This window comes from Sapajus apella, unplaced genomic scaffold (assembly GCF_009761245.1).
Source record: "Sapajus apella isolate SASKATOON/1434 unplaced genomic scaffold, GSC_monkey_1.0 scaffold5, whole genome shotgun sequence".
In the NCBI taxonomy this organism is placed as follows: Eukaryota; Metazoa; Chordata; class Mammalia; order Primates; family Cebidae; genus Sapajus; species Sapajus apella.
In genome coordinates, this window is record NW_022436945.1 from 45,894,690 (window position 1) to 45,913,158 (window position 18,469).

Below are 18,469 nucleotides of genomic sequence, written 5' to 3' on the forward strand. Positions count from 1 at the left end.
GGAAACCATCATTCTTAGCAAACTGACACAAGAACAGAAAATCAAACATTGCATGTTCTCACTCACAGGTGGGTGTTGAACAATGAGAAAACATGGACACAGGGAGGGGAGCATCACACACTTTGGTCTGTTGAGGGGGGCCAAGGGAGGGACAGTTGGGGAGGAGTAGGGAGATCAGGGAGGAATAACATGGGGAGAAATGCCACATATAGGTGATGGGGGGATGGAGGCAGCAAACCACATTGCCATGTGTGTACCCATGCAACAATCCTGAATGATCTGCACATGTACCCCAGAACCTAAAGTACAATTAAAAAACAAAAAAAGAGAGAGAGAGAAAGAAAGAAAGACAGGGCATCTGAATAGAAAGAGAGGAAGTCAAACCATCCCTGCTTGCAGACAACATGATTCTATATCTAGAAAACCCCGTAGTCTCATTCCAAAAGCTCTATTAGCTGATAAAGAACTTCAGAAAAGTTTGAGGATACACAATAAATGTATAAAAATCACTAGCATTCCTAGATATCAAAAGCAGTTAAACCAAGAGCCAAACAAGAAAGGCATTTTCATTCACAATTGCCACAGAAATGATAAAATACCTAGGAATACAGCTAACCAGGGAAGTGAAAGATCTCTACAAGGAGAACTACAAATACCAGTCAAAAAAACTAGAGAAGACACAAATGGAAAAACACCTTATGCTCATGTATAGGAAAAATTAATATCACTAAAATGACCAAACTGCCCAAATTTCCCAAAGCAATTTACATATTTAAAGCTATTTTTATCAGACTGCCATTGACATTCTTTACAGAACTAGATAAAACAATTTTTAAATTCATAGGGAGCTAAAAAAGAGCCCAAATAGCCAAGACAATCCTAGGCAAAAAACAAACAAACAAACAAAAAAACCCAAAGCTGGAGACATCATGTTACCCAACTTCAGGATACACTGCAGGACTACAGTAACCAAAACAGCACAGTCCTGTACAAAAGCGGGTACATAGACCGATGGAACAGAACAGAGAGCTCAGAAATAAGGTCACACACCTATCACCACATGATCTTTGAAAAAGTTGACAATAACAAGCAACGGGGAAAAGACTCACTGTTCATTAAATGATGCTGGGATACTTGGCTAGTCATAAACAGAATACTGAAGCTGTTCACCTTTCTTATACCATATACAAAAATCAAACTCAAAATGAATTAAAGACTTAAATGCAAAACCCAAAACTATAAAAATCCTGGAAGACAACCTAGACAATATCATGCTGGACATAGGAACAAGCAAAGGTTTAATGGCAAAGACACAAAAAGCAATCATAACAAACACAAAAGTTGACAAATGGTATATAATTAAACTTAAAAGAGCTTCTGCACAGCAAAAGAAACTAGCAACAAAATAAACAGACAACCTACAGAATGGAAGAAAAATATTTGCACACTATGCATATGACAAACATCTAATATCCAGACTTTATAAAGAACTTAAACAAATTTACAAGAGAAAACAATCTCATTAAAAGGTAGACAAAGGACATGAACAGACACTTTTCAAAACAAGACATATATGCAGCCAGAAAGCATATGAAAGAGAAATGTAAGTCAAAACCACAATGAGACATCATCTCACACCTGTCAGAATGGCTACTATTAACATGTAAAAAATGACAGATGCTTTGAAGTTGCAGAGAAAAGGGAACATTTATACACTTGGGAATGTAAATTAGTTCAACCATTGTGGAAAGCGGTATGAAAATTTATTTAAAAATTAGTGCGGAACTACCAGTCAACCCAGCAATACTGTTACTGATATATACTCAGCGAAATATAAATTATTCTTCCACATGAATATTCATAGCAGCACTATTCACAATAGCAAAGACATGGAGTTAACCTAAATGCCTATCAATGAAGAATACATAAAGAAAATACGACACTTATATACCATGAAATACTATGCAGCCATAAAAAAGAATGAGATTATGTCTTTGCAGGAACATAGATGAAACTGGTGGCTATTATCCTGAGCAAACTAATTCAGGAATAGAAAACCAAACACCACATGTTCCCATTTGTAAGTGGGAGCTAAATGATGAGAACTCATGAACACCAAAAAGGGAACAATAGATACTGGGTTCTACTTGAGAGTGACAGATGGAAAGAGGGAGAAGAGCAGAATAACTGTTGGATACTAGGATTAACACCTGGATGATGAAATAATCTGTACAACAAACCCACATGACATGTGTTTACCTACATAAGGTTCCTCCATACCTAAAACAAAAGTTGAAAAAAAGAAAAAAACAATTCAGTATTGTCACATTTCTGACAATGTTTTAGAAATTGCATATTCATTCTTTTATGTTTAAGATGTAATGTTTACTATCAAATAGTCAAAAAGGATTTATCTGGTATTAATAATGGCAAACATTTATGTATAGTCTTTCATATTGACACTTATATGTAAGAGTGATAGATAAGTATTTTCAAAACAAGGATCAAACAAGGTTTTGAATTTTATTACTTCATTATACTTACTGGCCAATCTCCATTAAAGAGATTGGCATCATAATTTTAAATCAGTAAATGTTATTTGATTTAATGAATATGCTAAAATTTAATCCATCCCCAAAGATTGACATGGGGATGTTGTTTCCAATATTCAGATATTATAAACAACATCATTATAACAATCTTGTAATACAAGTTGTGGCTCATTTGTCCAGTTCTTTCTATATTACATTTCTGGGAGGAAATTTCTAGGTTAAATGTATACATATTTTAAAGATCATTTTTAACATGGAAAAGCATTTCAATTTGCTCATATACTAGCTGTGTATGACTTTGCCCATTTTCCTACCGTTCACAATACAAACCTGTTTCACTTTCTAAATTGTGGAAACAAAATTGACACTGATCTGAATCCATTATTGGTAGACATGTTTATTATATCCCACAGTGAGAAAACAAAATGAAACAAAACACTTTTCATTGAGTGATAAACCGTAAATAATTAGGTCATTCTGTTTAATTCTAGGCTCCAAACTTAATAAAACACCAGGCATTTTTCCATAAATTGGTAGTTCCTAAATGAGACAACTCGTCATGATTTCGCTTAGCTTTTATCTAAAGATATAACATGACCTTGTTGGTTATGATAGTGTTGTAGGAAAATTGTTCACCATAAATAGGCTTACTGAAAACCTAATAAATCTGATAATTCTGTTGTGTATTTTTTTCACTTCAGTGATTATTTTTACTTGTGTTCCTTTTTTATTTTTTAATTTGGTGAGCAGTGGTTTTAAAGCCTTAACTTCTGGTCACTTTTTTCAAAGCAAACTTCTTTTTTTGGTAAATGTTTTTGTCTCTATGTCTTTCTTTCATTGATGATGTCTATATCATTAGCTAAAAATGATCTTTCAATTTTAAAATAGTCACATATTTAATTACTACATATCTCAGCATACTTTTATGGGTTAATGCTCCATTTATGTTTCTTGTTTTGCAATGTATATGCCCTGCCTAACTTCCTATTTTTATTAGCAATGTTTTTTAAATTGCTAAAATTGGTTCTCAATTTAAAATGTTGCTATTTAATACAACATGTAGTGCTAATTTTGTCTGCATTTAATCATTCTGATTTTTTCTTTTATTATTATTATTTTTTATTATTTTTTAAAAATAAAGACATGGTTTCACTCTGTTGCCCAGGCTGTTGTCGTGCCATCAGTCCCAGGCTGTTGACACCATCACTGTCTCACTGCAGCCTCAATCTCTCAGGCTTAAGTGATACTCCCACTCCTGCCTCCTGAACAGCTGAAACTGTAGGGTGTGTGCCACCACACCTAGCTAACTTATTTTTATTTTTATTTTTACTAGACACAAGACCTCACCAAGTCACCTAGGCTGCTCTTGAATTCTTGAGCTCAAGTGACCCTCCTGCCTCAGCTTCCCAAGTTGCTGGGATTAAACGTGGGAGCCACTGCGCCTGGCCTGTTCTGTTTGTTGCCAAGTAATTTAAAACTATTTGCAGTCAAATCTATCATTACACATTCTTGCATTACATGTTCTTGCTTCAGGAAACAATTTTAATGCTAAAATGAGAAACTTGTTCATCAAATTTTTAACACGTTGATGATTTTGTTTTTAATATTTATATCATTAATTCGTTTGGATTTTAGCCTAAGGAGAAGTGATTCAAATACCAGCTTTCTCTATTACTAGTTCAAAATTTGAACAAATTCAGTGATCTTTGAGCTTCACTTCTCACATTTAAAAGGAGTTTAATATAATTGAGCTTATTCAGTGTTCCCAGGCATTAAATTAGATAATGTATATACGTGGTTTAACAGACATCATGCTGATCATAAATAATAAATGACAAAGAGGAAAAAATATAGATTCATACATAATGGAATGTTTTGATACATTATTTAGCAAAGACATTTAACGTAGAAGTTTAATTCTTTGGACATTCAAGTGATATTTAATGTCAGAACACAAATGAATACAGGCTTGAAAGTAACTTCGTCAAAATGTTTTCAATGGTATTTGAAACAGAATGAAAAGTTAAGCAGTGGTCATGAATACTGGACGCGAAGACAATATTTCCATTCATGGAAACTACTTTGGTTTTTGGAGTTCTAATCTTTATTCTTCCACTATTGTTAATGGAACGATGCAATAAACAACAAATAATTAACCATGATGACAGATCAACAAGTAAAGATAAACACAAAAATGATACAAAACAGAATGTTTGTGTTCACTATCCTTCAAGTAGTTTCAGATTTAGATTACTTCTAGGCATCCAGGCATCTGAGCTATCACCACAAATATCTAAATTGCTTTCTCGTGGGTTCTACAAAGCATTCTCTTTACTTTATCTACTCATTTTAGATGGCACCTCATTGAATTTCTCCCAGCCAATTTACTTTCTGCAAAGCTCACATTTCTCTTACAATGGAGAAATTTCTTTAGCTCTACTCTTTCAACTTTAGCTTAATAGCAGGAGGGCTTTCTTTAAGTTTCACTGTCAGCAGAATAGCACGAATTTAACATTTATGTGATCCATTTTTACTAAATAGCAGAGGAGAAAGTATTATGCCAAGGGCAAAGTGGGTATTAATTTTCTCTATGGTTTATACAATTACTTGAATGTATCCCTAAAGAAAATTAATATATTGATTAAACCTAATTAGCTTCAACTTACACAAAAGTATAATATGAGTCACTTTTATGATCCAGAAAAATAGGTTGTAGTGAAAATAAGGCATGGAAGTTTACAACACTCATCTGGCATACAAAGAGTCTAAAGTATGATGAGAGTAACATGAGAAAACATTCAAATTTATTAGAATAAATATATATATTCGTATGTAATTTTTTAAAAACATAGTAAAAGAGGGAATAGGCAAACATTCACTAATAATACCACTATCCAAAGGCCAGATGTTAGACTACTATTCTGATAAATCTTCCAGGCTTCCTCAACACAATTACACACCTACACAATTATGTACACACAAACACACATGGAAGTTTCATTTCATTCATTCAGATTGAAAATCTCTTTTTTTTTTATTTAACATTAAATTATCACACTATTCTCTTGTCATTTCTTTAATAAACATGTAATAGATGAATACCATTTGTGACAATGGTATATTGCTTATGTTCCAAACAAAACTTTATAAAAAATTGTTGTTTTCTTGTGGAGCTTATAGTTTGATGGAGAAGATAGATAAACAAATGGACAAATAAATAAAATATATACTTATGTTTAGATGTAAATATGGATATAATCATAAATCATTAAGAAAGCTATGAATTAAAGATGATAATCAAGAGTTGAATGGGATACCCAGTAAAATAAGACAGTAGAAACGGCATGCTACAGGGAACATTTATGCTGGGCTTTTAGTATCACATAGCAGCATTCTAAGAATAAGAAAACATATCTGAAGACCCTAGATGATGGCAAAAGCTTTCATTTGGAGGAACAATTTAAAAATACTAATTCCAGCCTCTAGTGGGAAAGAAGTAAGAAAATGTTTTAGAGACAAGCAGAAATCAAATCACTCCGATTTTTTTTCTTTTTTTCTTTATTAGTATTCTAATAAGGTTGAAGCAGTTAAATTGGGGATAAATTTGGACTCCTTTTTATCAACAGAATATAATAAAAGTAATACTAAGGCTTCTTCCAGGCTGATCACTTACAAACCCTATCACTACCATTTTCACTCATGAATCTAGTTGTCATATAAGAAATTCTACTACCCTGAGGGTACCATGCTGTGAGAAAGCTCAAACAACAGCATGAAGAGGCCACATAGAGGAACACTGAAACATAGGACCTGAGCGTGAAGTCAGCCAGCGTGTCTCAGCCCAGCTCAGCCATCAGGCTGATGCAGCCTTTTGAAAGGCTGCAGCTGGCAACAAATTAAGCATAACCACCCAGCAAACTCCTGTTCCAACACAACATAAATAAATAAAAATTTTTTAAAGTAGATAAAGTAAATAATATAAAGCAAAAAAATTAAAAAAAAAAACTCCACCTCCCAGTCAATCCCTGCTCAAAATTCTTGACAAATGGGATTATGAAAAATAACAAAATGGTTACCTTATATGATGAAGTGTAAGGATGATTAATTACACAGCATTAATTAAAACAAACAATAAACATATCTTATAGCAATAAATAAAAGGATATGACATGATATAATACAATTTCAGGTTGTGAGATTATTTGTTCACCTTTCCTAACCAAATATTTTTGATGGGACCTCCCAGGTTATCAATATAATATTGAATCATGAAATAACAGATTGAGTGCAATTAATGATGCAGCCCTTTTCTCACCAGTGAGAAAGTAAATACTATTGTTGACAGTTTCTTGTTAATAAGACTCTTCAACTACCAGCCCTATATGTATTTAAACATGACTATGCTGTCAAAATAAAAGTTTTAAAGACTTGGTTAAATTGTCCTTGTTAACTCATGAAAGATAACTATTTCTGTCTTTGAAATGTGGTACGGCATTTGTAATATTATATTCTCAGTTGGCATACAGCCTATTATACTCTTTTCTAAAATACTGTTATTTGACAATAATATAGAAGCTCCTTGTAAAGCTGATTTTCTCTATTAGTAATCAGTTATGTTTTTAGTACCTTGTGACCATACAGTAAAATTTTGTTTGAAATATCTATGTTCTCCTAAATAGCCTCTTTTCATTACCCATTTTATAAAAACACCACAAACCACGAGTAACCAAAAAGTAGTAAGTATAAGAATATACTGGTATTCTTTCTGCTTCTGTTTTTAAAATTATCTATTTTCTTCTTAACAAATGCTGAGATGTGCACAGAGATAACTGACTCATGTTATAAACATCCTGACTTTATATTACTAATAATTTTTATTAAACTCATTAAATTTATACTGTTTTTTACTAGCCAGTGAATTTATTTCATATAAGAAGTAAAGATACAAACTACAAAATAATTATTGTTTTATAATTTTAGAAAAAGTGATCAAAAATTAAAGTCAAAATTATTATTTTTAAGAGGAAGAATAAATAGAAAATTGATACAACTGAGATAAATTTGTAACTGGAATGTTATGTAATAGGAATAAAACAACTTTCAACGTAATGTATTTTGTATTAATACTTCACTCAAGTAGCTATTGATTGTATGCTTCATTTTATTATTTGCCAGTCTTCATTTTTATTCAGCTGCATCTAGTATTACCCTAGATGTTATTATATTATGCTTCCAGCCTATTTGCACCAACGATTACATTTACTAATACCACAAACAACAACAAAAAATACTAATCTCATGTAAGTATATGCAAATGATTCATGTCTTTGAAATTACAAGATTTCCTATCATACAAATACATAAAATTGTCAAAATCTCTCTATGCAAGTTCAGTTTTCTTAGAGAGGAAAATCCATTCTCCCCAGCTTGTGGAGAGGAAAACCCATTTCATCCCAATCTATGGAATCTACATCCAGTCTCAGGGGATCCTCAAATATTTGACCAAGGGTCATCTCTGCCACAGGTCCTAGGGTTGTTTTATGAAACGTTATTTTATTAATAGTACATAGTTCTGCTGTAACAATGGTAGTCTTAGGAAAGGTATATTAGCATAAAATTACTATCAGCAACAAAAGGTTAGGAGATAGAGATCTTCCTGACTGACGTAATGAAATTAAATTTTCTCCAAAATTTTTTAAATTTTCTATTAATGTAGCTAAAAACGTGAGTTAAGTGAGTAGCAATACAACCTAAATATAGCCATAATATGAGTGGACCTAGTTTTGCCTAAGAAAAATGGTCTTTACTTTTCTATCAACAGCAGTGTTGAGAGTAATTACAAATTGTCACACATACTAGTGTTACCTTTTCAGTTATTAGCTTTATATGAAAAAAATGAAATAACTACTTGCAGTTTGTGTTGCTGGAAACAACTTTACTTTTTCTCTATATACGTTGAGTTAATTATATTCATGATTATATTAATATGTCATGCAGAGTTGTTCCAAGAGGAGTGCTAAGGTGCAATTCAATTAACCTCATGAAAGCTCAGCAACAAGAGAATTTCTTATGCTAACTCGTAATGTGGTCTGTTACTAATGTTGATGGATGTGAAGCTACAGATAAATGGCAGGCAGACCCTACAGTAATCCTCAATGATGTCTGCCTACTGGTGTTAATGCTTTTGTATAATCCCTTCCACTTGGGTGGAACCTATGGAACCTGTGACTTGTTCCTAGCCAATAGAAAATGACAATGGTGTAGGAATATCTCTTCCATACTTAGGTTACATTTTATCTCTTCCATACTTAGGAGTGTTGAGATATCACTTCTGTGGTGCTATTATGTTCTGTAAATCTCTGTCACTAGAGTTGCTCTTGCTCCTTGCTGGCTCTGAAAAGCCAGGCCACTGTGTTGTGAATTACCTACAGAGAAGCTTCCAAGGCAAAAAATTCAGGCTTCCTGTAAGAGCTGAAGGTCTTAATTTTACCCTCACTGTGTAATAAATTCTGCTAACAACTTGAATAAGCTTGGAAAGAGGTTTTTTTTTTTTCTTCTTTTTTTTCTTTTTTTTTTTCCAGTGGATCCTTCAGATGAGAATGTAGCCTGGCTAACACAGTGATTGTGATAGCTTGAACAGAGGACACAGCTCATCTAAGTCCAGACATCTAAATCATGGAAACTACAATATAATAAACATGATTGTTTTAAGACACTAGATTTTTTGTAATATGTTATGCAGCAGTAGAAATCTCACATATGGAATTACTTTTGTTTAGTTCAGTGCTGTTGAATAGAAGTAAAATGTGAACTACATTATTCTAAGTGTCTAGTAACCACATTTAAAATCAGCAAAAAGAAAAATAAAAATTTGTAACATATTTTATTTTATATTATTTATTTACTTATATTTATTGTATATATTTCTATATTGGTATTATCTAATATGCAATAAAATGTTTTATTGCATACTATGTAATATAATATAAATATATATTACATATCCACATTATATACTATTGTATATATTGCTATATGTAACAATATATTGCTATATGCAATATATTGTATATATTGCTATATTGCTATATGCTAAATACATAACATTTAGATGTTATGTATTTATTATTTATGTGATGGTCATAAATTATTTATATATGTATTTACACTTAATTTTTATCAATATCATTAATAAATATTTTACTTTTGTTTTTCTTGTCAAATCTTCAAAATACACTTTTTACTTAAACATGACACATATCAATCCATATGCTAGTTTTTTATCAGAAATGCATATATGTATTTAATTTTCACAATATTTAAGGTATTAAAAATATGTTCATATAATCAAGTTGTTTCAGATATACTCAAAAGTTATATGGACAGAGGCATAAGGTTTTAGATTTCCAATTAATTATAATTATATAAAATTAAAAATTCTGTTGTTCATTCACCAGTAAATAATATTAGTACCCAATAGCAGCATGTAGCAAGTGGTTACTGGATATTGTTGAACGAGGCAGATTTCGACCCTGAAATTTATGGCCCATTTTTTTAGGCCCATGTTTATATTTCACATATTAATTGATTGTTCTAAATACTAGGAAACTTAACAATCATAAGGGGTGTTTATTTTAAAGGCATTTTACCCAGACACCTCCTCCTCCACTTCATTATGATCCAGTAGATTGGTGGTTGGATTAGGTAATTTTGATGCAGGTCGTCCAAAAAGTTACAATTTGAGAAAGTAATGGTGATAGAAGTTAATGAGGGCAGCAGTAGGGTGGGGACAGGAGACTGATTTGCCTTAATGCCTAAAGCTCATCTGGGTATTGTATACCCAAAATTTTACTGACTTAAATTAACACTTTGGCCTTAAGGCCATATTCCTGAAAAATAAGAGAAAAACTAAAGAAGCAAATCTCAAAAAGAAGACCATGCCACATCTTGTGTAGAAAAATAATGGTGCCCTTTAACTTGGCCCATCCTTAATGGAAACATTAAGGAATAGCAAAGAGGAACCTTGAGCTCCACCTAGTGTTTGGAGTGTGCTACTCACAATTTTTTGTTGCTATTATTACTATTTCAGTTACTTCATTATTTCATTTTCAAGCTACCATTCTTCAGATTGTCCCTTGAATTTAAACATAGAACAGAGTTTTAATCTTAGCCAATGTGCTTTTGATTTATATCCAAATCCTTGGATATTTTAGTTACATCCCAAATTTCCTCTACCACTTGTATGTTGATGATTTCCAAAACATTAACTCTCTGGACCCACATTTCTGAATTCTACTAGTTGTCAGCACCGTTTGAATGATACACAGGCACCTCAAACTCAATGTCTAAAATGAAAATTATAATTTTTACTTTCAGTAATTCTGAATTCTCCTTCTGTGTTTTATTTCTTGCTAAATGCATGACTATCCACACTGTTAGGGCCAAGCATCAAGGGTGTGCTCTTGAAGATTTTTCCATCTCATTTTCTTCTTTAGACATCAAAACCTAGTATTTTATTTACTTAATATGTCTTGATCCATTTACCTCCTCTTTATGTTCACTGTCACTGCCTTGTCATTCACACATGACTGCTTTGGAAACCTTCCATCCTAATTCTTTGATTGCTAATTCAACTTATTTTCTTGCTTTTAATTTTGGCCTTATACACTTCATCCTGCACTTATCTAAGTAATCTATGTAAAATACAATGCTGATCTTCATTATGCTCCAATATAAAATGACACCTCACAATTTTCTGGAAAATTCTAATCCCTCTAGTGTAATTAACAAAATCAGTCATGATCTAAACTTTGTATCTCTTTGGTCTCATTTTTATATGTCTTGTATGATGCCTGAAACATATTGTATGCTCAAAAAACTCCGAAGAGTACTTGAGAGAGTTCTTCAAGAATCAGAGAATATACATCTTGACACTTTCTCATTTCGGTTGTTAGTATTTCAAATGTTCACTTAAAATGTATCCAGGAAATTTATTTGAAAATATTGACTATCTGAATCTACTCCCTGAGTAAAGTAATTTACAAATATATAATATTATATGAAGGAAATAGTAATACTATTTCTCTAGCATAATAAATTAACACAAAATAAGTTTTACTAGAATATTTTTTAAAATAACATTTTGGTTTTATTAAATAAGAAGTCTAGCATGGCATAGTAGACAGAATACTGGAATGGGCTTAGAAAACTCAGGTTTTGGTAATAGTTCTGTCAATAACTAACTATACAAAATTTTGTCAGATAAACCTCTGTTGGTCTCAGCTCACAGTTTTCTTATCTGTAGAATAAGTTGACTAAAGTACATAATCTTTATGCTCCTTTCTACCTTAATATATTTAGGTCAGTGCTGTTAAACAGAATAATGGCCTCTGTCCCAGAAGACTTTATTGATTCTACTCTTAAATATATCAGTAATTTCACTGGAATCGTTTGTCAAGTGTTTTACATATGTTAAACATAAAATTTTTTAGTTTTTGATATTGGACAGAGATGCAATAATATACATATGAAGATAAATTGAAAGATTATATCTGTCCTTTGTGAATAAAAATATGAGCTTTAACAAATAACATAAAAGAAATTTAGTAATCTTCAGCCTTCATACTCTTTCAGATACGGTCATTAACAAAACTTATTACCCACTCAGCATGCTGGGACAGAAGAGTTATCTCTTAACAAGCAGATAAAATATTAATTATTTATAACTTGCTATTGTTTTTCTACTATGGTAATTTGTATACTTCAGAAGCACTCAATAGATGTTTAATTTATTGGTCACAATAATTATAATCTACATTCTAGATATTCTTAGCATATAAATACATTTATATAATTTTTCAATTGTGCTAAATATTAATATAAGACCAAAGAAAATCTAGATTACAGTTTTTATTTGTTGAACATTTCCTCCAGCTAATATATAAAATGTTCATTTCACTTTATATAGGAAACTCTCTGTAACAAATTATAGTTTTTTCATTTCAAAAATACAATGATATATTCCAAAATTGTCAACTCAGTAATTATCTAGTAATCAATAATGAGATGCCATATTATTGTTTTATATTATTAGAAAAATTTCCTAGAAATTCATAAAAAAGAAATTTATAGAAATTAATATTTTTCTAATGAAATAGAAAAAAACAATTTTTAGCTCTTACTAGAAGCAGAACTGACAATACATTTTCTATAATAGCCTCTTTTTTGTAGTGAAATCAACTAATGAAGTATTTCTTAATTAATAGAGTTTGGAATTTGAAATTCCAGCATGAGAGAAAAAAATTCAAGTAAAAATTCCCAATCATTCAGCAAGATAAACAATGGAAGTACTTATTACAAAATCTGGGTAAAAAAAAATATATATATATATAGTATCAAAAGATGTGTGATATAAATATTGCAGAGATAGTTTAACTCCCTGGGATTTTACTCTATTTGATATCAGGATATTTTAAAATATCAGAGGAACAATTTCTCAGGACAAGAAAATATTCTATCACTATTCTCCCTTGCTTTGTTTTATTTTATTTTTTTGTGTCCTTGATAAAGAATAAATGTGTAACCTATACACATTACATAGGTTATAAAAAAGAAGCATAGTATATGATGGTGTTTAATGATTATGTGATCCTATGTTTCTGAATTTTATTTTTCCCTACTCTTCATTTCAATTCATAATTTTTACTACTTTGGATATAAAGGGAAAATTGTAAGACTGTAAAATCTGGCTAGTCCTTTGCTATATTATTATCTAATAGGTAGTATAGTATAGAAGAAATAATGAGGCTCTGAAATGAAAACTAAACTTTAAAATTTTAGAGGCTCAGAAGCTGTAGAGAATAATTCTGACAGAATTTTGAAACTCACAGAGCATACATTTCTGAGACACTAGTCAGAATACTGCGAGCTGTCCTCTCTGTTGACTTATACAGAGGTTAGAGAACATTATTTATCTTCCCTAAAGTATCAGTGAAAATAATGAATTTTTTCCCTTCTTGTAGTTCTGCTATTCACATTTTTCTTTCAAATATCAAAAGAAAAGAATCACTTAACTTCAGAAAATAATGTTAGATGTTCAGTATGATTTGGATACAAGAGGAACAGATAAATGAAAAAGGAAAGTCTTATATATTCATACATTTATGTTTATAAACACAAACATAATCAAATTGTTAATGTTATAGTTTATAAAAAATAATATGCCTAATGTTATAGCTCTGTCGGAAAATGGTTATTACAATGTAAGCAAAGGAAATCTTTATTATGCAGTATGTTATAGTTGTTTATAACAGTTTGAATTTTATAATTAAAGGCAAGTAATATTAATATTCTTTAAAAATATTTAGCATTTTGCAGTTTATATTCCAAAGTCATATTATAATATTCATTTTAAATATTGAAGTTTTATCAAGTTAGGGAGAAAATAATTTATTTTAGCTATTGTTGCAGAAATACAAAACATAATTCAGCAAACTCTCATTTAATAGCATATTGTGTATTATGATTCCTCTGTATATATTTTAAAAACTGAAATTATTTAGATTTAAAAAATTATATAGGTGCCTCAAAACTCACAAGGTTTTGTGAATCCATATTTTTCCTATCAAAATTCCCAAGTTTCTTTCATAAAAATAATAAATTTATAGTGAGATTGATTTTCCCAACTGGGCCATGGAAACAGGCTTCTTTGATTATAGAAAGTATTGTATTTATAAGGTAATTTTATATTAGACAATAGATAATCAACTAAAGAGAAAACCATTTTTAAATAATTAAATACATACATAGCATACACTTTGTCAGGTGTTAGGGATATGGAGATTCATGTCGGTGAAGAATACAATTAATGTTTTACCAACAAAGTCTATTGGTGGTGAAACAGAGTATGATACATGCTTTGTTAGTGTGGCATTCCAGGTTGGAGTGTCCAAGGAAGAATTATAAGAGGAAGAAACACTTAGAAACTGAAAATTAAGGAAGGCGAAGGTAAAAGAAGAAAATAGAGGAATAGACGAAGATGTTCAGGCAAATTAAGATGAAGCAGAGCGTAACACCTGTAACAGCCTGTAAAAAAAGATGAGAATCTGAAATACGAGTAGGAGAGACTGCTGAAAGATGAAGAGAGGATTTCAGGTATGTATGTCAGAAGGACTTTGAATATTAATTTAAGAAATTTGAAGTTTATTCAGAGACAAATGAGCTACTTGTGTCTTTAAGTAGGGTATGACTGGTGATAAGACTGAGATAATAGATAATAAAGTGTAATATTTTATTAATTTAAGAAAATGACATCTACGAATATGAAATAATCACATACCCGTGATATTTTTAACTCATTAACTAGTTAGGGTAACAACATTCATGATAATTCAGTTGGATGGTCTCCCAGTTTTGCTCTTGGCACAAGTAGGAAATACGTACCATTTGCTCACTCTGCGTTATAGCTATGAATGCCGAAATTTATTTACTAATAGATGAAAACTGGTTATTATCTCCAAGGGACAAAAAAGGTTTAATGTGGGGTTATCTTTTCTATAGGGCAGAAATTGATTATATTAATAATTGGCATTCCTATGGTCAATAATTATTTGCACTGTTACGAATTTCAACGAGATAAACTTACCATTATAGAACTGTAAAACAACCTGGTCAAAAGAAATTCAAAGACCAAAAACTCATACTCTAAAGTCCCAAGAGGTTCTGCAAGGCAATGCTCAGCATTGTACTGAAAGGAAATAGCAATCTGTTTTACCCATTTCCAAGTCTTTGACAATTTTCCTGGAAATTAAAATAAGTAAGTATATAATATTGAAACATATATAGTAATACGTAAATAAAAAATAATTATGGCTTGAATTAAGATAGTAATGTAAATGAAAAGAGGCGGATTGATTTGACAAGTATTTGAGGACAGATTTAACATAATGATTTAGATTAGGTAGTATTTCTATAAATTTCTATAGCTGCTGTCAAGTAAACGGCACAAATTTGTTGGCTTAAAACAACACACAGTAATTATTTTACAGTTTTGTAAGTCAAAAGTTTAGTACAGATTTCAATGTTTGAAAATATAGATGTCTATAGCCTGTATTGGTTTCTGAGAGCTTTACAGAACAATCTGTTTTGTGCTTATTCGGATTTTGCAGAATTCAGTTACATGGAGTTTTGAGCCTGAGCTAAATACTGTCATGAGATAATAACTGAGCTGACTAAATTTTAAGAAAAAATCAGAATCTAGACCAATCTTTTCTAATCATTTACTAAATCTTGTTCTGTTGACAATATGCTATAGTAGAATTTTAAGTTTTAAAATTATTCCATGCATTTAGACTAAGCTTAATTTTCTTCATGCCAGAATTCATCCTATTTTCTTCTGCTTTCCATAATGAAATGCATGTTTATCCCAACTAAATGGTCCATGGAATTATTTAAACGTGTCTGTTTACCTGGTGCATATAGCATTGGGAACTTAATCTTTATGTTCTACAATGGCTACTGATGTCACCGATGACCTAGTTTTCCCTGACAGAAAAAGTAATTTGTCTAGAACTTGAGTTGTTGCACATGAATTATTCTTTTATATAACAAGGAACTCCTTATGTTTCCACATAAGAAGGATGTAAATGTAAAATTAATAAATAAATGTAAAACACTTATGTATTATGGGGAAGAAGAGTATATTTGAGTATGTTGGACCAATTATTAATCTCTATTTTCCACCTCAGTAACTTAGGAGAAATAAGAGTAACAGGAATCTGTGGCAAACCAATTTTTTATGAATGGTATGTTCAGGGTCTTCTAACTATAATTTTAAAACAAAAATGAAATGTATTCCTGTTTAAATTGTGACATGAAGTGGTACTAAAGTTAAAACATATTATACCAGTGGAAATGGCCAAAACTGTCAATCTACAATTTTGGCTACCTATAGTTGTTAGCGGTAAAGAACAGCAAAACAAAAATACATATTAAAATGTAAACTGTTTAAAAACTGAAGACTTTAAAAAAGAATATCAGAAGACATACTGAATGCTGAATTATTATTTAAAATCTTTCCTTTATTTTACGTTTCTAGAATTTTCAGTATCTTCTTATTTTCCTTTCTCCATTTACCATGTTATAAGTTACTGTCAGCATAACCACCAATATAATTTTTAATTTGTTTTCAAGTCAAACAAAATTGTTAATATTCTACTGGTGTCATTCAATTGACAGTTTTCACATCAAGTTCAGTAAAGTTACTCTTTTTGATGTTTAGGCTTACTAATGGAGTTGTTGGCAGGGAAATCCACTTGTGTACATTGCATTACAATGTTATGAATAATCAAAAGCAGCACTTGCTGTGGCTCTTGGTTAATATATTTTTAGTATGCTAAACTTAACATTTTAAAATAATGAAAATGTTTCTTAAATAAAATGACAACATTATGTTATGAGTCATAAATGCTAATAGTGTTTAGTGTCATGAAGGACCATTTTTGCAAGTCCAAAATGTAAACACCTTGTATATTTCTAAGTTACAAAAGCACAAGAATTAGACATTTATTAGGAGAGATAATATTTGTATTACACAAAGCCCTCATAAGATCAATTTAAAAATTATTTTTAGAGTTCTAATTTTAAAGAAGTACAGTGATTCAAATTTTTTAAATTGTATGGAGAACTGCAAGATTTAAGTGAGGATTAGGAGGTTTGCTTTATATGGAAAGGATTCAGGAAACAAACATGTTCTAAGAAAAATATGATGAGCACATTAAATCATGAATGGAAAAATTTAGGCAAAATATAAAGAAAAATTAAAATTTAGGTAAAAATTTTTGCAAAAGAAAATTTAGTGAACTACAAAGAAATATCTAACAGGGAATAAGATATTCAGGTTAACATTTAGCACATTGCAAAAAATTCTAAAAATATTATAAGTTCCCATTATGTATGTTTTCAAAAATTTATATTTATTTTTCAAAACATTTTCTGAAACTTTTACTGTAGGAATCATATAAACTGTAACAGCTTTAAATTTTTAATTATATAAAATGATCAAATTATACAAAGTGATACTAATTTATAAAGAAAAAAAATTTAATTGGCTCACATGTCCACAGGATGTATAGGAAGCATGATTGGGAGGCCACAGTAGACCTACAATTACCATGGAAGGCAAAGGGAAAGCAAGCATGCCTTATCCTAGTGAAGCGAGAGAGAGGAGTGGGGAGAAGTACCACACATTTTTAAACCATAAGATCTCATGAGAACTTACTATCGCAACAACAGCATGGGAGAAATCTACCCCCATGAACCAATCACCTCCTACTAGGTCCCTTACCAACATTGGAAATTACAATTCAAAATGAGATTTAGGAGGCGACACAAAGCCTAAACATATCATTCCACCCCTGGCTCCTCAAATATCTCACATCTTTCTCATATTTCAAAATGCAATTACTCCTTCCCAACAGTCCAACAAAGCCTTAACTCATTCCATCACTGACTCAAAAGTTTAAGTTCAAAATCTCATCTGACACCAGACAAGTCCCTTCAATCTACGTGCCTGTAATATCAAAAATATTTTAGTTACTTCCAAGATACAATAAAAGAACAGGCATTGGGTAAATGCTCCTATTCCAAGCAGGAGAAATTGGACAAATCAAAGGGGCTATAGTTCCCATGCAGGGCAGTAATTAAATTTTAAAGCTCCAAAGTAATCTCCTGTGACTCCATGTCTCACATCCAGGGCACACTGATGCAAGAGGTGTGCTCCCAAGGCCTTGAGTAGCTCTGCCTCTGTGACTCTGCAGGATCCTTCCCCTGTCACGCCCTTTCATGAGCTGGTGTTAAGTTCTGCAGCTTTTCCAGGCACACTGTGCAAGCTGTTGGTGGATCTCTCATTCTGGGTTCTG